The sequence below is a fragment of the Aegilops tauschii genome, chromosome 1 (assembly GCF_002575655.3).
Source record: "Aegilops tauschii subsp. strangulata cultivar AL8/78 chromosome 1, Aet v6.0, whole genome shotgun sequence".
Lineage (NCBI taxonomy): Eukaryota > Viridiplantae > Streptophyta > Magnoliopsida > Poales > Poaceae > Aegilops > Aegilops tauschii.
Window position 1 is genome coordinate 460,598,339 of NC_053035.3, and position 18,279 is coordinate 460,616,617.

The following is an 18,279-nucleotide window of genomic DNA, read 5'->3' on the forward strand; positions in this document are numbered from 1 at the left end:
CTCTTCAATACCATGTGCATATATAATATCATTCTTTTAAATATTTCCAGCGACGGGTTGTTGATCTTAATAGTATGTATGTGAGCCCTTCAAGTTTAACCATCCAAGCACAGAGGTATGTCGCAATGCATCTTATACGTATGCTATACAAGTACTCTCTCTAATCTACCGAATATAAATTGTCTTGATTTTTTTAATGTTTTTGTAAGAAAAAGGCAGAGAATTTTCTAGCCTTTCTTAAGGAATGGAATCTCCTATGCGACACGTATATCCATAACAATTAGGCTGATGGCTTTAGCTGATTCGTTGAAGGATGAAGAGGAAGACCATGAACTTCGAAAATGCAAACCCGTCGTAGAGAAACTTACAGCGATCTGCTATAGTGGCGCCAAGAGGAAAAATTGCATATACTTCAAAGGTATTACTTTCATTCCCATGTTCATTTTTAGTATTGCTGCACTTTTTTGTGTATATGTCATACTAATTCTATTTTATAGCAGCTGCAATGGATGGAGCAAAATTGGGAAGATACCTGGGAGTCCATTGAGAAACTCCGGTTGATAATTATTAGACATTGTCGATAAGCTTTTATTTAATGTGCACTAACCTTTTTTCAGTGTTCAGTCAATGTCCATTTGAAATTAAACAATTTGTTCAAGAAGGTGGCGTAAAAATTTACCACTGCCTATGAGTGCCTGCGATCTTTTTCCTAGATTTTTAGCTCAACGCTGTATTGGTTGGTACTCCCTTCGTCCGGGTTTATTAGGTCCCTTTCATTTTGGGCTAAAGTTTGACCAACAAATTTAACTAATGAAATCTAATTATATGTCACAAAAATTATACCGTCGGAAAGCACTTTCAAATACAAATCTAACAATGTACGTTTGTAGCATATATTTTATATTTTATTAGTCATATGGATGGTCAAAGTCTGGTTCAAAATACTAGGGGGCCTATTAAATAAGCACCGAGGTAGTACTATTTGTGACTTTACATTTTAAAGGGCAGACATTGATGTCTTCTGCATGATTCAGCGGGCACAACGGGCATACAAACTGTGAGCAGCCCTTACAAGATGACAAGAATAGACAGATGGTCGTATTTATGGATACTGTGTTCTTCCTTAGACCAAAGTTCTTTCAATGTTGCCCAAATTCTTAAATTCGTTGGTGGTTCTGTTGGTAGATATGCCTTGAGCCGCAGATGGCTCGAGGCATATCTATCAACGGAACCATCAATGAACTTAAGAATAATATCGACAACGTTCTTCATGAGAACGAACTTTGGTGTAAGGAAGGACGCGATGTCCATAAATATGACCATCTACCTATTTTTCTCATCTCGTAAGGGTCGATCATAGTTTCTATTCCGATTATGCCCACTGAATCTTTGATAAGGCGGCCCCCGCACAAGACGCCCCTTAAAATGTAAAGTCATAAGTAAATGTTATCAACCAATCTAGTGTTGGGCTAAAAAACTAGGAAAAAAACAGTGAGCACCCAGTGGTAAAATTTTACGCATATAGCATTCTAACAAATTGATTAATTTTAAGTGGGCAACGACTGAACATTGAAGAAGGATTAGTGAACATTAAATAAAAGTTTCCCGACAATGTCAAATAATAACGAGAGTTTCTCAATGTACTCCCGGGTATCTTCCCTATCATGGTTTATCCATTGCACCGGTTAAAAAATTGTATTCGAACAACATATACAGTAAAAAGTGTAGCAACACTAAAAATGAGCAAGATGAGAACGAACTAAGCATCTTGAAATATACATAATTTTCTCTCTTGGCGCCACCATAGCAGCTCGCCGTAAGTTTCTCTACGATGGGCTTGCATTTCCTAAGCTCATGGTCTTCCTATTCATCCATTCACGAACGAGCTGAGCCATCAATCTTATTGTTATGTATGTACATGTTGCATAGAAGATCTTATTCCTTAAGAAAGGCTAGAAGATCCCATGCTAACCTACATAGGCAACGGCCTACGGAGGCCCGTATGCCTGCACTCAATTCTCCCTACTCGGATCGATTACTATTGTCCGGGAGCTTCCATGGCTGCGCCATGGTGTTGGTAGCCGCCTCCAATCATCCCAATATTGCTAGCCGGCACATCGAGGACGTGGTCCCTCAATGGCGATGATATTGTCCCGCACCGGTAGCTGCGTCCTCGCGAAGGCTGCTAGGGTTAGCCACATCAGCACGTGTGGCAGCTAGACGATAGGGTGGCGGCGTCCTTGAAGGGTTTGGCCGGCGAATGGGGCTAGAGTGGCGGTGGCGAGTTTTTTAGAGGAGAAGGAGGCAAGATTGCGGCGTTGATTGAGGAGAGAGGCGAGGAGCGAGCGGGGGAGATGGGGTTGTTCGACTATTTATCATTACGCTAAGGAGGAAGATCTACTGACAGGGGAGTGGGTGGGAGGAAAAATCCGGCAGGGGGGTGGGTGTGAGGATTGGATGAAGGCTAGGCAGGATGCAATCAACATGGAAGGAAAGTAAAGCTTAGGTTCTTTTTAGGTATTACCAGGCAATTACCCATGCTTTGCAACGGGACATAAATATTCTAGTGAACTAATATGGTTGTATACCAAAAAGTACACTTAGAACATAAAAGTAACATAAGAAATCATGTAGCAAAGAAACAACCAAAACCTGCAGCCGGCAAGAAATGATCTTCCCAATTGAAAAAAATGCAGAATGTAACTTTAATTGTTTTAGATCTGTTGCAATATGAACCCTAACTAATATTATAAAAAATCTACTATGTTATATGAATTCTCATAACGAAATGAAAGAAGTAACTGCAGTGCCCTACGTGGCACAGTGATTTTCAGAAATATTTATATACCATGTGAGACAAATAGTTGTGTTCTACTTTAAAAAGGCCAGATTACAAGGAACCTTTGTTCTAACAAGAACGAGATTTTCAAAGTTTTCACTCTTAAGCATTATAATCTTTGATCATGAAAAAAGGGTCTGCACGCAGTTTATAACTGGAAGGAAATAAAATGTGTACCTTTCAGAACGTCCAACAACCTTGCATTGTATTGCCTCGCCAGTCTCAGGATACGCATAATGGATATGGTCATTAGGTGGTGTGTTTTTTGCAAAGACATGTACAATGACCGGTAATAGCACGGATAAGACACCGATGCATCATCGTTAATAATTTAATAAATTAAACAGGCAATGTGCAGCAAATCAAACAACACTTGAAAGATCTATATGGATTACCGGTAGTGGAGGTTGATAGGCCAGGAATGCCTGCATGACAAGAAAGTGTTTAGAAAACTTAGGAAACAAATAAAAAATATAATAAGTCCAACAAAAAGAGCTAGAGAAACTTATTAATGGTGTGCTCATGAGTTCCATCGCTTTGGGTGTGGCGACGCGGGCCATGCTCGATGGCACGATGGAGGCGATCGAATCCTGGCGTGATCCATGGGTTATGCATATCATGGTTTTGAATATTATGAGGACAATGGATTCATAGGTGGTCGTAGCAGCGTACTAGTTCCGTCGTTCCGGCCTCTGAACCGGTGACACAGATCGATCAATGTTGTTGATAAGAATATGTGCTTTCGACCAGCTATATATATCATCAGATTCTACCTTGATATCAGCATTGATTTGATCCCAGTACAAGCAATTAAATGATTCTTAAAAAAAGTAGGCAGCAGTAAATTAAGCTCCATTTCTCCCTGCAGATTGCGACATGAATATCCACTAGAGTTAATACTCCTACTTCTCTAACTTACAGATGTTATTCCTTTCTTACCCGTTTGTGTATAGACAGGGAGAAATCTGTCTGGTTACATTGGCAGAATAGTCGAGTTCTTCGAGGGCGTGGACAAGGGCCGCTACTTCACGGTGGTTTTTACGTATAGAAGATATGATGATATGCGAGGAGAAACTTTTCCAAGAACACACCCATGAACCGAGGCACGTGTTCTTGTCCGATGAAATGAACGACAATAAACTTGACTGCATTGTGTCGAAGGTCAATATCGTCCAGATTGATCCAAAGTGGGAATCTATGATGCCTGCCTCATTCATCTATATTTTCTCTTTTTTTAACACACCATGTCGTACCTCGATCCAGAAGCCAAGGCTCGAGTGGCGACTGATGGGGACCTATATATCAACATGGCATATAGCGTCCCCTAATCTATTTTTGCAAATATTCACACAAGGTAATTGTTGCACCAATTCCCAACTCCCACCATTGGCTATGCTTTGCACAATACAATAGTGTTATATGCAAACTAATTCTATACTGATGTGCGCTCTCCTTTGAATTTTTTGATTTAAATTTGTTGCAAACCCAGTAGATGTTCAAAATTAACTACAAGGCTTCGAAGATTTCTTAAAACACATGTGAAACCAAGTTCAGTGTGGTCGATCATAATCATGTAAATTCTGAAATTTAGTGTCCACCTACAACTTGTGGTCATAAATTGAAATATAAGACCTAAGCCTTTTTAAATCAAATATTTGAGTTTGTAGATAATAACAAGAATCCGGGAAACATTTCTGATGGTGATACTGATTCGAAGGGTGACTCTCCATCGACAAAAGCAACACTTCTCAATCTTTATTCGGGTTGTGGTTGAATGTCCACCGGCTTGTGCTTGGGTGTAGTAATAGCTGGTCTTCAACTCCAAACGGTATATTGTGTCGAAGGTCAATATCATTTGGAGTTGAAGACCAGCTATTGCTACACCCAGGCACAAGCCGGTGGACATTCCACCACAACCCGAATAAATGTCGAGAAGTGTCGCTTTTGTGGGTGGAGAGTCAGCCTCCGAATCAACATAACCATCAGATGTGATCCCAGAATTATCGTTATTATCTACAAGCATGTCAAATGTTTGATTACCAAAAAGGCTTACATCTTATATTTGAATTTATGGGTACAAGTTGTAGTTGGATACTAAATTTCAGGCTTCAACATGATTATGATCGGTTGAACTTGGTGGCAAAATAGTTTCACATGTGTATTTTAAGAAATCTTCAAATCCGAATAGTTAATTTTGAAAATCTAATGGATTTATAATAAATTTAACTACAAATATTCAAAGTAGAGGGCATGTCAGGATAGAATTAGTTTGCATAACAACACCATTATATTGTGCAGTAGGGACGCTATATGTCATGTCCAAATATAGGTCCCCGTCAGCTGGCAGTCGAGCCTTTTCTTCTGGATCGAGCTGCAACAAGGTCCGTAAAAGATGAGAAAATATAGATAAGTGACACAGGCATCACATATTCACAAATTTGGATCAACCTGGACAATGTTAACCTTCCACACAATGCAGTGAAGTTTATTGTCGTTCCTTTCATCGGACAAGAACACACACATCGGGTCATGGGTGTGGTCTTGGAGGAGTTGTTCCTTCGATATCACCGTATCTTCTAGACATAAAACCACCGGCAGGTGAGGTAACGACGATTGTCCATGCCCTCGAAGAACTCGACTATTCTACGAACACAATTATGCACAAGGAGCATCCATTCAGAGGTGAGCTAGAGATGAAAACTGAAGAGATCTAGCGGTGTTATGTTTCACCGAGACGTGGATGTCGTCCCCTATGGAGTAGATTAATTATGCCGTCGACCATGGTAGCGTCATAGTGGGACCTCACTTAGACGGCCTGGTTGACGGCGGTCCTGCTCAAACACACCCAACACCGATGCCAAAGATAGCCAAGATCGAGATGGATCAATTCAACGGCCCTTGGTGGATTTACCGAAAGATAGGAAAATAGATTGACGTTGTGTTACCTGCTTTGGGCGTGGTGTCGATGATATTGGTTGGGCCACTTGCTGCAAACCTCATCGGTAAGGAATGGCTCATCGACGAACACAATCATTGTCCTTGGGTGTAGGATCCTCGGCGCAGGTCATCCTGCTTCATCGTTGATCTCTTGGCCTTCTTCATCTTGCCAGACACCGACGGATTGTCGCGTGGATGCTTGTTAATGATGGCCACCTCCTGCTTCCGATACTTGATGACGGGTGTGCGCCTACGGGTTGAAGCCCGCATCGGCTGCACTGCCATTGCTAGCTGGCTATCACGGGTTTGGTGGAGGGATGGATAAGAGTGGGAAGATGAGAGGTAAGGATTTGTAGGGCAGGCTGGGGGTTTTCTAGGAGATTGTGGGGGAGAGGAAAGGAGTGGAGAGGAGACTATTTAAATGTTGATGATTTTCCGAAAAATTTGTTGCGATTGCATCGATCAAATCAGAGGCCAACATTCGAGGCATGCATCTGGTTCAAATCTCATCCACCAATTGTTTCCTGCCATTTTGATTGATGAGATCGTAATTCCAGTTTCTTTCCTTCCTTTCATGCTCAAGCCAACATATATTCCATTATTCGAGCGACTATGTATTTACATAGAGTAAATCTATACAACATTTTCTATTGTTTTTCGTGCACACAATATTAAAATGGTGCGTGTTCACATATCTCCATGCATATTGTGCTCAAGAATCCTTCCATTATAGTACTGTACTACCTTTAATCACAACCCTAATGATGGCCAATTGTTGCGGATACGGGGCCGGCAGCTCACTGCAGCCACGACGCTAGCCCTTCCCAAATGGGGTTTGGACGGTTTCCCGGGCCTTACGTGGCAACTTCCTCCTCTTCACACTCTTTGTAAGAAAACTCCTACCTCTTCACACTTGTGATGGCTGTTTTTGCCTATAAAAGACCCTCCTCCCCTCACCTCACCTTTCACTCATCTTCCGCACACTAGCTACAAACTATTTGCTTTTTGCACCCTAAAAAAACACCATGGGAGTAGGCTACGTGGGCAGAGTCAAATGGGGTGTTGGCTTGTTATCCATGGTGCTGAGGGAAGAACTAGAGAACCCATAATTCGCTAATAGGATTAATTATGTTTTTGTATTTTATTATTATTTTAAGGATCCTTTTACACTACATAAATTATTTTGAAACGTTCATTTTTTGACCCAACAGCCCAGATACCGCTATACTTACTAAAAAGAACTTGTTATACTCAGGCCTCATGGGAACTTCTATAAGCATTATCGACCATTGTTTCAAACCATGCACTGCTGCTTCTCACGCTCGATTGGACACAACCCCAAAATTGATTCCGGTTTGACCTCTTATGGACGAGTCTGTAAGGATTCCAAGAGGCTGTCAAGGAAGCTTGAGTTTGTAACAACTGTATTGGCGACCCTTTCAAGTGGCTGGATGCCCTGTTCCACAACATAGCGGAATACCTGCTTCGGGGGGGGGGGGGGTGTAAAGATTCAAATTGCCGTCGAAAATGCCATCATTTACAAGCTCGAGGATGCACAAGAGACAAGAACTCTCATGGTGCTGGAGTTATGGTTGTGGCGTACATTAAAATTGTCTGTGCTAGGGCTTGCCTCTTTGGAATGCACGATCGTGCGACAAAGAAGGTGATGCACTGATGCTAACACGAAACACCTCTAGGCAATGGGTAATGGACGAGTGAAAAACTTCACCCTGCTGTTAAAGTGAGTGGCGCGGTCATCTCGGACCAGGAGGGCAAGATGGAGGCTTTTTCGTAGGCTTTTGAGGGGCTGCTGGGAGCACTAGAGATCTAAATGCTATTTGGATGAACGATGTTGACCTCAAGACTTGGATGCATCTTTTACGGAAACTGAAGTATGGGTTCATGGGCATCTTTTATTAAACACAAAGGCCTAGAGTATCATCAAACAGGATATCACTAGTAGAACATAAAAGCGCGCGTTGCCACAACCATTCATTTGAGATAGAGCAATAAGTATTTGGAAAATTTGGACAATTAAATATCTGGAATTTAAACAGTTCAAGTTACATTGTGGAAGCTGAATGCATACATGCCTACATCCGTGGCATTTTTTTGGAAGGTTACAATATGTTAATAGTGTGGTCACTGCTAAGTGAAACATTGGTGATTACAACACCATGAAAGAAAAACATTGCAGACCAATTTAATTTGCTCCATTCTCAAAGGGACATGGTATCACTAGAAATCAAAGCAAAATTAGGTAAGAAAGTGAGCAAAGTGGAAAACTGCATGGAGATTGTTTGTGCATCTTTGTTTGGGCTGGGTGCACACCAGAGCCACGAGAAACCGAAACGAAAGAGGAAAACACCCATTCCTAAGCCTTGTTCACGTTTGTTTTAAGATCCTAGGCCATGTTCATGTGAAGGCTGAACCTACTAGTGGCCGAGCAACCCACTACGGCCCAGTTCGCGTTAAGGCGCTTGTTTGCAGATCCAACGGCTGGCGACCTTAAATCGCTGCAAGAGGTCCTAGGTAGCTCAGTTTTACTGTTTTTTTATTAATAGCAACCCTTTTAAAGCTCTACGTGAGAGCTGGCCAAGGTTTTGGCGCACTTAACAAAGCCCTAATCACGCTAATCCCCCAAAAACCAGATGCAATAGAGGTGGAGAATTCAGGCCAATTAGAGGAGAGGGAGGCCAGATTGCAGCTATGTTTGAGGAGAGAGGCAAGGGATGGGGGAGATTGGGTTGTTTGACTATTTTTCACTACGTTCGTGAGGAAGATTTACCGACGAGGGTGTGTGGGGGAGGATTGGATGAAAAAACCGGCGGGGACGTGGGTGGAAGGATTGGATGAAGGCTAGGCAGGATGTAGTTAGCATGGCAGGAAAGGAAAACTTTGCTTCATTTTAGATATTACAAGGCAATTGCCCGTGCATTGCAACGGGGCATAATATTCTAGTTAAGTAATATGATTGTATACCAAAAGGTACACTTAAGACATAAAAGTTGTTAGGAATAAGCAACTTGTATTCCCATGAGGCCATAGGCCGGTATATATATACGTACAGGTGTGGTACATATGCAGGAAACCCCTTATACAACGGGATAAATACAAAGGGGTATACATGACTTATATTATAACTCTAACACCCCCCCTCAAACTCATGGTGGAGGAACAACACTGAGTTTGGAGAGATAAAAGCCATGTTGTGCTCTAGTCTGGGCCTTCGTCAGGAAATCCGCCAACTGTAACTCGGAAGGCACATACTGAAGAGCAATGACTTGATCCTGCACAGCAGCGCGCACATAGAAAGCATCAAAACCAATATGCTTGGTGAGCTCATGCTTCACAGGATCGCGCGCAATGCTAATAGCACATGTACTGTCAGATAAGAGCATAGTCGGTGTAGTGACAGAAACACCAAAATCCTGAAGTAACCACCGTAACCAAGTCACCTCTGCCGTCAAAAGAGCCATAGCTCGCAACTCAGCCTCAGCACTCGAACGGGAAACTGCAATCTGTTTCTTCGTCTTCCAGGCAATGAGAGAACCGCCAAGAAAAACACAGTAAGCAGAAAGCGAACGGCGATCAGAAGGATCACTAGCCCACGTAGCATCCGCATAGGCCTGAAGCTGTAAAGAACTGGAGCTAGGAAAGAAGAGACGGTGAGAGATCGTGCCCCGAAGATATCGGAGAACACGAAGGAGATGACTATAATGAACCGAGGTGGGAGCAGAGACAAACTGACTCAGAATATGAACCGGATAAGAGATGTCCGGACGAGTGACAGCTAGATAGACTAGACTGCCAACGAGATGACGATAACGCGTCGGGTCAGGGAGAGGATCACCATCAGTAGCACGGAGGTGAACATTGAGCTCCATAGGAGTCTCAACAGTGCGCTCGTCGGAAAGAGCAGCACGAGCAAGAAGATCCTGGATGTACTTTTCCTGGGATATAAAAAAGCCATCAGAGGTAGAAGAGACTTCAATCCCAAGAAAGTAGCGAAGAGGTCCAAGATCAGACATAAGAAACTGCTCACTAAGACGAGCCTTTACAAAGGCAATATACTCAGGGTCATCCCCAGTGATGACCATATCATCAACATAGAGAAGAAGAAGAGTCCGGCCACGAGGAGAAAGGTGAATAAACAATGCGGGATCATGAGCACTCGCTGAAAAACCAGCAGTAGTGACCACATAAGCAAAACGCTCAAACCAGGCGCGAGGGGCTTGCTTAAGGCCATAGAGAGAGCGACGAAGACGACACACCATGCCATCAGGAACAGAATACCCAGGTGGTGGCTGCATGTACACCTCCTCAAGCAGCTCACCATTAAGAAAGGCATTCTTAACATCAAGCTGAGATATAGACCAGTGGCGTGCAGAGGCAACAGCAAGAAGTGTACGAATAGTGGTCATATGGGCCACAGGAGCAAAAGTCTCGTCATAATCACGACCATGCTCCTGCTGAAAACCACGAGCCACGAGACGAGCTTTGTGACGCTCAAGAGAACCATCGGAGCGAGTCTTAACCTTGTAGACCCACTTACAAGTGATGGGACGGACTCCGGGAGGAAGAGAAACAAGATCCCAGGTACCAGTGCGTTCAAGAGCAGCAATCTCCTCTGCCATCGCAAACTGCCATTCAGGATGAACAACAGCCTGACGGTAAGAAGTCGGCTCAAGAACAGCAGCACCAGCGGTGGGAAATCCAAAGCGATCAATAGGCGGACGAGGACGAGAACGCAAGCCATAAGTAGGCTGAGAGGAAGAGGACGACTCATCCAAGGAAGCATCCACGGGTCGTGAACGACGAGTGTAATGCTGAGGAAGAGATGGAACAAGAGAAGGAGGAATCACCAAGGTAGAATCAGGGGGTGGCGACGAAGAAGTCACCGGAGATGAAGGTGTAGAATCCGGTGACATGCTAGGTGAGGAGACCGGGGAAGATGGTGGCGGCGAATCGACGAGGGGTGGAGAAGCAGAGGGAGTGGAACGAATAGGCAAAGGCGCGACGGGGGTGATAGGGGAGTCAGGAAAAGTGAGGAAAGAGATATCCTCCACGGAAAATATCGAGGAAGATGGGCGTGGAAAGAAAGGACGAGACTCATCAAAAGTCACGTCTCGAGAGATACGCATCCGACGACCGATAGGATCCCAACAACGATAGCCCTTATGTTCATCACTGTAGCCTAAGAAGATACACTCAACAGACTGAGCGGTCAGTTTGGTGCGTTCGCGAGGGGCAAGAAGAACATAGCAAACACAACCAAACAAGCGAAGCATCGAATAATTGGGAGAACGATCAAAAAGACGCTCAAAAGGAACACCACCCTGCAGAGCAGCGGACGGCTGAAGGTTGATGAGATAGGCGGAAGTGGAGATAGCCTCGGCCCAAAAATGAGGCGGAAGAGAGGCAGCGATCATCATCGCACGAGCCGTCTCAAGAAGGTGACGATGCTTGCGCTCAGACACGCCATTCTGAGCATGAGCACCAGGACAAGAGAACTGGGCAAGAGTACCCTGCTCAGCAAGGACACCACGCAACATCTTAGAGATATACTCACCAGCGGAGTCAGCACAAAAAACACGAATGGGTGAAGAGAACTGAGTATGAACCATGGCAGCAAAACGCTTATAAATAGACAACACCTCACTACGTGAAGTCATGAAATAAAGCCATGTGTAACGAGAAAAATCATCGATGAAAATAATATAGTATTTATGACCACCTTTCGAAGCGAAAGGAGCCGGACCCCATACATCAGAATGGACTAAATCGAAAGGACGCTTAGACACTGACTCACTATGGGAATATGGTAACTGAATCTGCTTGCCAAGACGACAACCCTGACACTCTAAAGAGACATCTCCTGAGACAGACCCCAGAAGACCTCGACGAACTAAAGACGATAACCGAGAACCACACAGATGACCAAGTCGATGATGCCACTGCTTGAAGGAACCAGTAACAGAGGCGACAGCAGCAGAGGGACTGGCGATGGTAGTGGCAGCGGAAGGAACATGAAGCCAGTCCAACTCCCAAAGACCCTGAGAATCACGGCGGCGAGGGCCAGCCCCAACCAGAGTGTGCGTGCGACGATCCTGGACAGAACAAGAGTCAACATCAAGGATGACACGACAACCAGAATCAGTAAGTTGACCGGCAGAAAACAGATTCATGGTAAGTCGAGGAACATGAGCAACATCAGGAACAGAATAAGAAGGAGTGGAAAGATGGCCTCTACTAGCAACAGAAAGTGGAGTACCATCAGCAGTAAAGACATGAACAGGAGAATCCAGCGAGCGAAGAGAGGACAAAGCGAAAGAATGAGAAGACATATGAAAAGAAGCTCCAGAGTCCAGAACCCATGGGAATGTACTTGACTGTGTAGAGGGCGGGTGCTCAGTGCGAGAAGCATCAGTCACAGAACCAGCAGTACCCGTCGAGGAAGAACCTGAAGCCGCGAGCAGACGCTTAAGTCTCAGAATATCCTGTTCAGTCAAAGCAATGGCTGAAGCTGGCGAGGGAGATGACGAAGTCCCTGAGGAGGATGATCGCGCCTTGCGCAGGTGTTTCCGTTTGGTGTAGCACTGGGACTAAATATGACCATCATTGTTGCAGTAGTCACAATGTGAACGGGGGCGACCTGAGCCTCCAGAAGGAGTGGGCAAGAGCGGCGGAGCACTCGAGCGAGAATGGGGCGGTGCAGCCGGCGGAGTGGAAGAAACCCGAGTAGCGAGCACAGAGGGAACCTCCAGCAAACCAGCACCACGTAGGCGAGTCTCCTCAGCACGAATCTCTGAAAGCGCCTCCATGAGAGAAATACGGCCACGAGCAAGCAACTGAGCACGCCGGGGCTCAAACTCCTTACGGAGCCGAGACAGGAACTCGTAGACGCGATGAAACTCCAAATCGGCCTGAACAGCCTGACAGCAGGGGCAAGTACGACAACCAGCACTGCGGAGAGAATCAAGCTGGCGCCAGATAGCAGAACTCTATGCATAAAAGTCATCAACAGTAGAGTCACCCTGCTGAAGAGCATGCTCTTGACGAACCACAGAAAGGTATAAGGCATCACCAGAGGGCTCATAGCGCTGACGAAGACAGGTCCACATCTGGAAGACAATAGGAAGACCCAGAAACTCAGAAACAAACTGAGGCAGAACACTAGCAGTGAGAACAGCTGCAGCACGAGCATCATCATCAAGCCACTGGGTGTAAACAGACAAAGCACCATGATACGTCTGAAGAGCCTCCTCATAAGCCAAAGCCCTCTCATCATAGGCACGATCAGCAGCCTCATCAGCAATCTTAGCCGCATCCTTGGCGGCCTGAGTAGCGTCCGGAGGAAGAACCAGTGGAGTCGGCGGAGTAGGAGCCACCGGAGGGACCGGACGTGGCGGACAACAGACCTCGCCAGAAAGAACACCCCAGAGACGAATGCCATGCATGTGAATGCGCATGAAGCCAGCGAACTCGGTGTAGTTGGTACCATCGAAGATCACCGGACAGCGAGGGACAGCAACGTAGCCTGATGCAGCAGACATGTTTTTTTTAGCAACAGCAGAAAGCCGGACGAGGACGGCGGCTGGAAGCGGGATCTGGCACGGGAATCACGGCGATCAACAATCGCGTAGGCGGAGCCCGTTCGTGTTGGCGACTGGGTGCACAGCTGTGAGCAGGAGGGAGGACGGGGCAGCCCAGCGTGGAGGAGAGGGAGTGGCCCAGCCCAGCGTGCCAAAGCCCAGCGTGGCAATCCACACAGCGCCGATCGAGAACTTCGAGCGGGAGGGAGCCGGCGACTTTGATCGAGCAGGGAGGATGGGGCAGCCCAGCATGGAGGAGAGGGAGCGGCCCAGCCCAGCGTAGCGATCCACACAGCGCCGATCGGGAGGAGAGATCGAGAGGAGAGGCAGCGGCGACGGCAACTTCGAGCGAGAGGGAGCCGGCGGCTTCGATCGAAACGGATCAGCACGAGTTGCAGCGTGCAAAAAATTGACCTAGCTCTAATACCATGTTAGGAATAAGCAACTTGTATTCCCATGAGGCCATAGGCCGGTATATATATACGTACAGGTGTGGTACATATGCAGGAAACCCCTTATACAACGGGATAAATACAAAGGGGTATACATGACTTATATTATAACTCTAACAAAAGTGACATAAGAAATCATGTAGCAAAAAAGCAATCAAAACCTGCAGCCCGCAAGAAATGATCTTCCCGATTAAAAAAAATGCAGAATGTAACTTCAATTAATCTACTATGTCATATGAATTCTCATAACCAAAAAGAAAAAAGTAACTGCAGTGCCCTACGTAGCACAGTGATTTTCAGAAATATTTATATAGCGTGTGAGATAGAATAATTGTGTTCTACTTTAGAAAGGCCAGATTATAAGGAACCTTTGTTCTAACGAGGCACAAGATTTTCAAAGTTTTCGCTGTTAGGTATTAAAAACTTTGATCTTGAAAAAAGGGATTATAAGCAGTTTCTAACCGGAAGGAAATAAAATGTAGTACCTTTCAGAATGTCCAACAACCTTGCATTTTATTGACTCGCCATTTGCCAATATGAGCTAAATAGGATACGCAGAATGGATTGTCAAGAAGAGGTGTCTTTTTAGCATCAAAGACATGTACTCCCTCCGTTCCTAAATATAAGTCTTTCTAAAGATTCTAATAAGTGACTACATACGGAGCAAAATGAATGAATCTACACTCTAAAATATGTCTACATACATCCGTATGTTGTAGTCCATTTAAAATGGCTAAAAAGACTTATATTTAGAAACGGAGGAAGTATAATTGACTGGTAAAAGCACGGACAAGACACCGATGCATCATCGCTGATAATAATTAAAATAAATTAAACGGGCAATGTGCAGCAAATCAAACAACACTTGAAAGACCTCTGGATTACCGGTAGTGGAGGCTGATGGCCAAGAATGCCTGCCTGCATGCATGACAAGAACGTGTTTACCAAACTTAGGAAACAAAGAAAAATAATAGTAAATCAAACAAAAAGAGTGGAGAAACTTGTTAATGGCGTGCTCACGAGTTTCATCGCTTTGGGTGTGGCGACGCCGGCCGTGCTCGAAGGTACGACGGAGGCGATCGAATCCTGGCCTGATATGCACATCATGGTTGAATATTAAGAGGACAATGGATCCATAGGTAGTCGTAGCAGCGTACTAGCCCCCGTCGTTCCGGCCTCCGAACCGTGACATAGATCGATCAATGGGGTCGTCCCCGCCGGCGGCCGTGTCCAGTCATGATCACGCCGGCGTCGACGAGACGCGAAGGCCATGTCCAGACGTGAGCCAGCCGTCGACGTGCAGGCGCGAACGCCACATGCGGCGCTGTGGGAGCTGGCGTTGGGGTTGCCGTGGGGAAGTCTTGCGGCGGCGACGTCCTGGAGATCCAACTCCCCCTTTGGAGGCGGCACGGTTAAGATCCCGCGGGAGGCGGCCTTGCTTCTTTCCTTTCTCTCCGGAAGTATTGGATTGCATTCCGAATTTTAGGGCGAGATGTGCGCCTGTTTTCCTCATCGTGTGATCTTATCTTGGCCCAGTTCTGCGAGAAGGTGGGTAGGGGTCGGATTCTGGCAAAAAACTGGGTCCTTATCTTAGAGCATCTCCAACAGCCGTCCAACGCGCGGCGCGCTAAAAAGCAGTTTGCAGCGCGCCCATCCACTGAAAAAGCGCGGCGGGCAGCGCTGGCTCCAGCAGCCGTGCTAAAATTTAGCGCGCGTAGCTTCAGCAGCCGCGCTAAAATGCAGCGCGCGCTATCGCACGAACATTGCGTACATATTTTTAAATAAAAACGATACTAATAAAATTTATAGATAAAAATGATACATAGATATTTTACTTAGTTCCACATCATAGATAGATAAAACTACGGTGCAACGACATAAAAAAAATACTAGATAATGCAACTACAACCTACTCCCAGTCGCCATCATCATCATCATCATCATCATCGTCATCCTCGCTGGTCTGGTCCGAGGTATCGAGCCAGATGTCGTCCCAACGAGGATCATTAGCCGAAAAGATCGACTGCCCACCATTTTCAACGATATCGCACTACAATAACGCCAGGGCCTTCCGCCGACGCCTGTCCAACTGTTCCGCGCGGCGCTTTGCTGTCTGCTCCGCCCAGTAGGCTTGCTCGTCGACGACGTCCTCCGGGTGGCGCCGGCGCCACTCCGCCATGGCCTGCTCGTCCTCCTCGGCGCTGAGGAGGCGGCGCTGCCGCCACGCGTGCTCCACACGGTCTTGGTCCGTGATAAGACGAGGCGGAGGGGCGACGTCCTGCGCCTGCTGGCGCGTGTAGACGCCCTGGAAGTTCATCTGCGGGCGCGGCCTTCCTAGGCGCCACGCCGCCGCGTCGTACGCGCGGGCGGCCTCGTGCACAGTCTCGAAGGTGCCGAGGCCGAGCCGGACATCGCCGGACCGGATCTCGGCGCAGTACTAGCCGTTGGGGCGCGGGCGGATGCCGCGGTAGCCCGACGCTCCTTGGCGGCGCGGCGGCATGGTGGCGCGTCGGTGGCGGTGCGCTGGAGCGGCGAGGAAGCAACGAGGAAGCGGGGGAGGCGCGCGTGGCATCGGAAAAGGAAGAGAGAGTGTGAGAATAGCCGCGTGGCGAGCGCCGCAATTTATAGGCGCGCCGGAAGCGGTGCGCCAAAAGTAGCGCGCGAGCTGCCGCCTTTTCTCGCGCGCGTGCAAACGATTCCCACGCACGCTAGTTTCCCGCCACCGCTGGAGCGCGCGAAAACATCCCGCGCGCGCTAAAAACTCAGTTTACCGCGCGCGCGCCTTTTGGCGCGCCTGTTGAAGATGCTCTTAGGTGGGGAAGAAACCGGGCGGACGATGGGAAGGCAGAACGCGGTCAACGTGCCAGGAAAATGAACCTTACGGTTCTTTTTTTCTTTTTCTTTTTAATTTTTAATTAATTTTAATTGATGATGAATTTGAATACAGTACAATCGAAGTCGTTCACATAAACTCACCCCTATGAACACAAGGACGTAATCCTCAATATCCCTTTGAGGACTGGAGGGGGAGATGATTTCTATGCTTGGGTCCGGGATTTATACTGTAAAATCAGCTTATCGCTCTCTAATGATCCAGAACGAGCATAAAGCTCTAGAAGAAGGGACAACTACGGATACTTCAGAGATGGATAAACAGTTGTGGTCTCGGTTATGGAAACTCAAAGTGCTGCCCAAAGTTCGCGTCTTCTGGTGGCGCGTGATGCGAGGGATTCTTCCCGTCGAAAGTACACTGAAATATCGGCATATATCCAGCGAGAGCAAGTGCAAAATCTGTTCGAGTTCTGAGGAGGATATGATGCATGCATTACTGAACTGTACCCATGCGAGAAGGTTTTGGAATGAAGCTCCGCAGTGGCTGCATGTTAAGCGACCAGACATGCCCTGCACCCTCTTACTTGGGTCAAGGATGCCCTGTGTGAGTCTCTGTTTTCAGATTCTGGCAGAGCAAAACTTGTGTCTATTATGTGTGCTATTTGGACTTCACGCAACAACATTACACATGACAAAGGAGAGTTTGATCCTGTTCGGTCCATGAAGCAAATACAGGAAGCTCTAGCGATCTTAGAGTTACCTCAAGATCATGCTCGGATCTTGCCTGGTCATGGCTGGAGGCCGCCGGATGATGGATGGATAAAAATCAACATCGATGGTAGCATTGCCATGGAGTCCCGCCGAGGAGGGGTAGCACGTTCTCCGTCTGCTTTCAAGGCTGCATGGTGTAAGCCATACTATGGAATCACAGACCCTCTTCTGGCTGAAGCGTTGGCTCTTCGAGATGGCATAATATTCACAAAGCTTCGAGGTTATGATTAAGTCATCTTGGAGACGGATAGCCAAGAGGTTGTTAACCTCTCGCACTCGCGCCACGATTTTTCAGTGGTGGCGCTGATTCTTGACTAGATTGGGGAGCACGCCAGTTCTTTTAAATTTTTTCTTATTCAACATGTGTTGAGATCAGCAAATTTTCCTACTCACCTTTGTGCGAAGCAAGCTAGCACGCTGGATGCAACAGATTGTTGGTTAGACTCTACTCCTAGTTTCCTTGTAACTAGCCTCCTGGCAAATTCTGCCGGAGTGGTTTCTGTTGAATAAAACTTCCCAATTTGCCCCGCAAAAAAAAGAACACAAGGACGCACACCCTACCCCTACGAGCACCTCCGATCCGAGAGACTAAGCCGGCATAGCAACTTCCGATTGTTGCCCTTCCCTTTAAAAGGGGCAATGAGACACTACATAATAATGACAACATGCCCTTCAGCTAAATAACTTCATAATTTTGGGACATGTTTTACTTTTAGGAGGCAACACGGCTGTGAAACAACAGATCTGGCCAGACCAATGCAAGGAAGGGATCACACAAGACAATATATGTCACATCCTTTTTAGATCCATAATAATCAAGCAATGTGCCACCTTTGCAACAACATCAAATAAA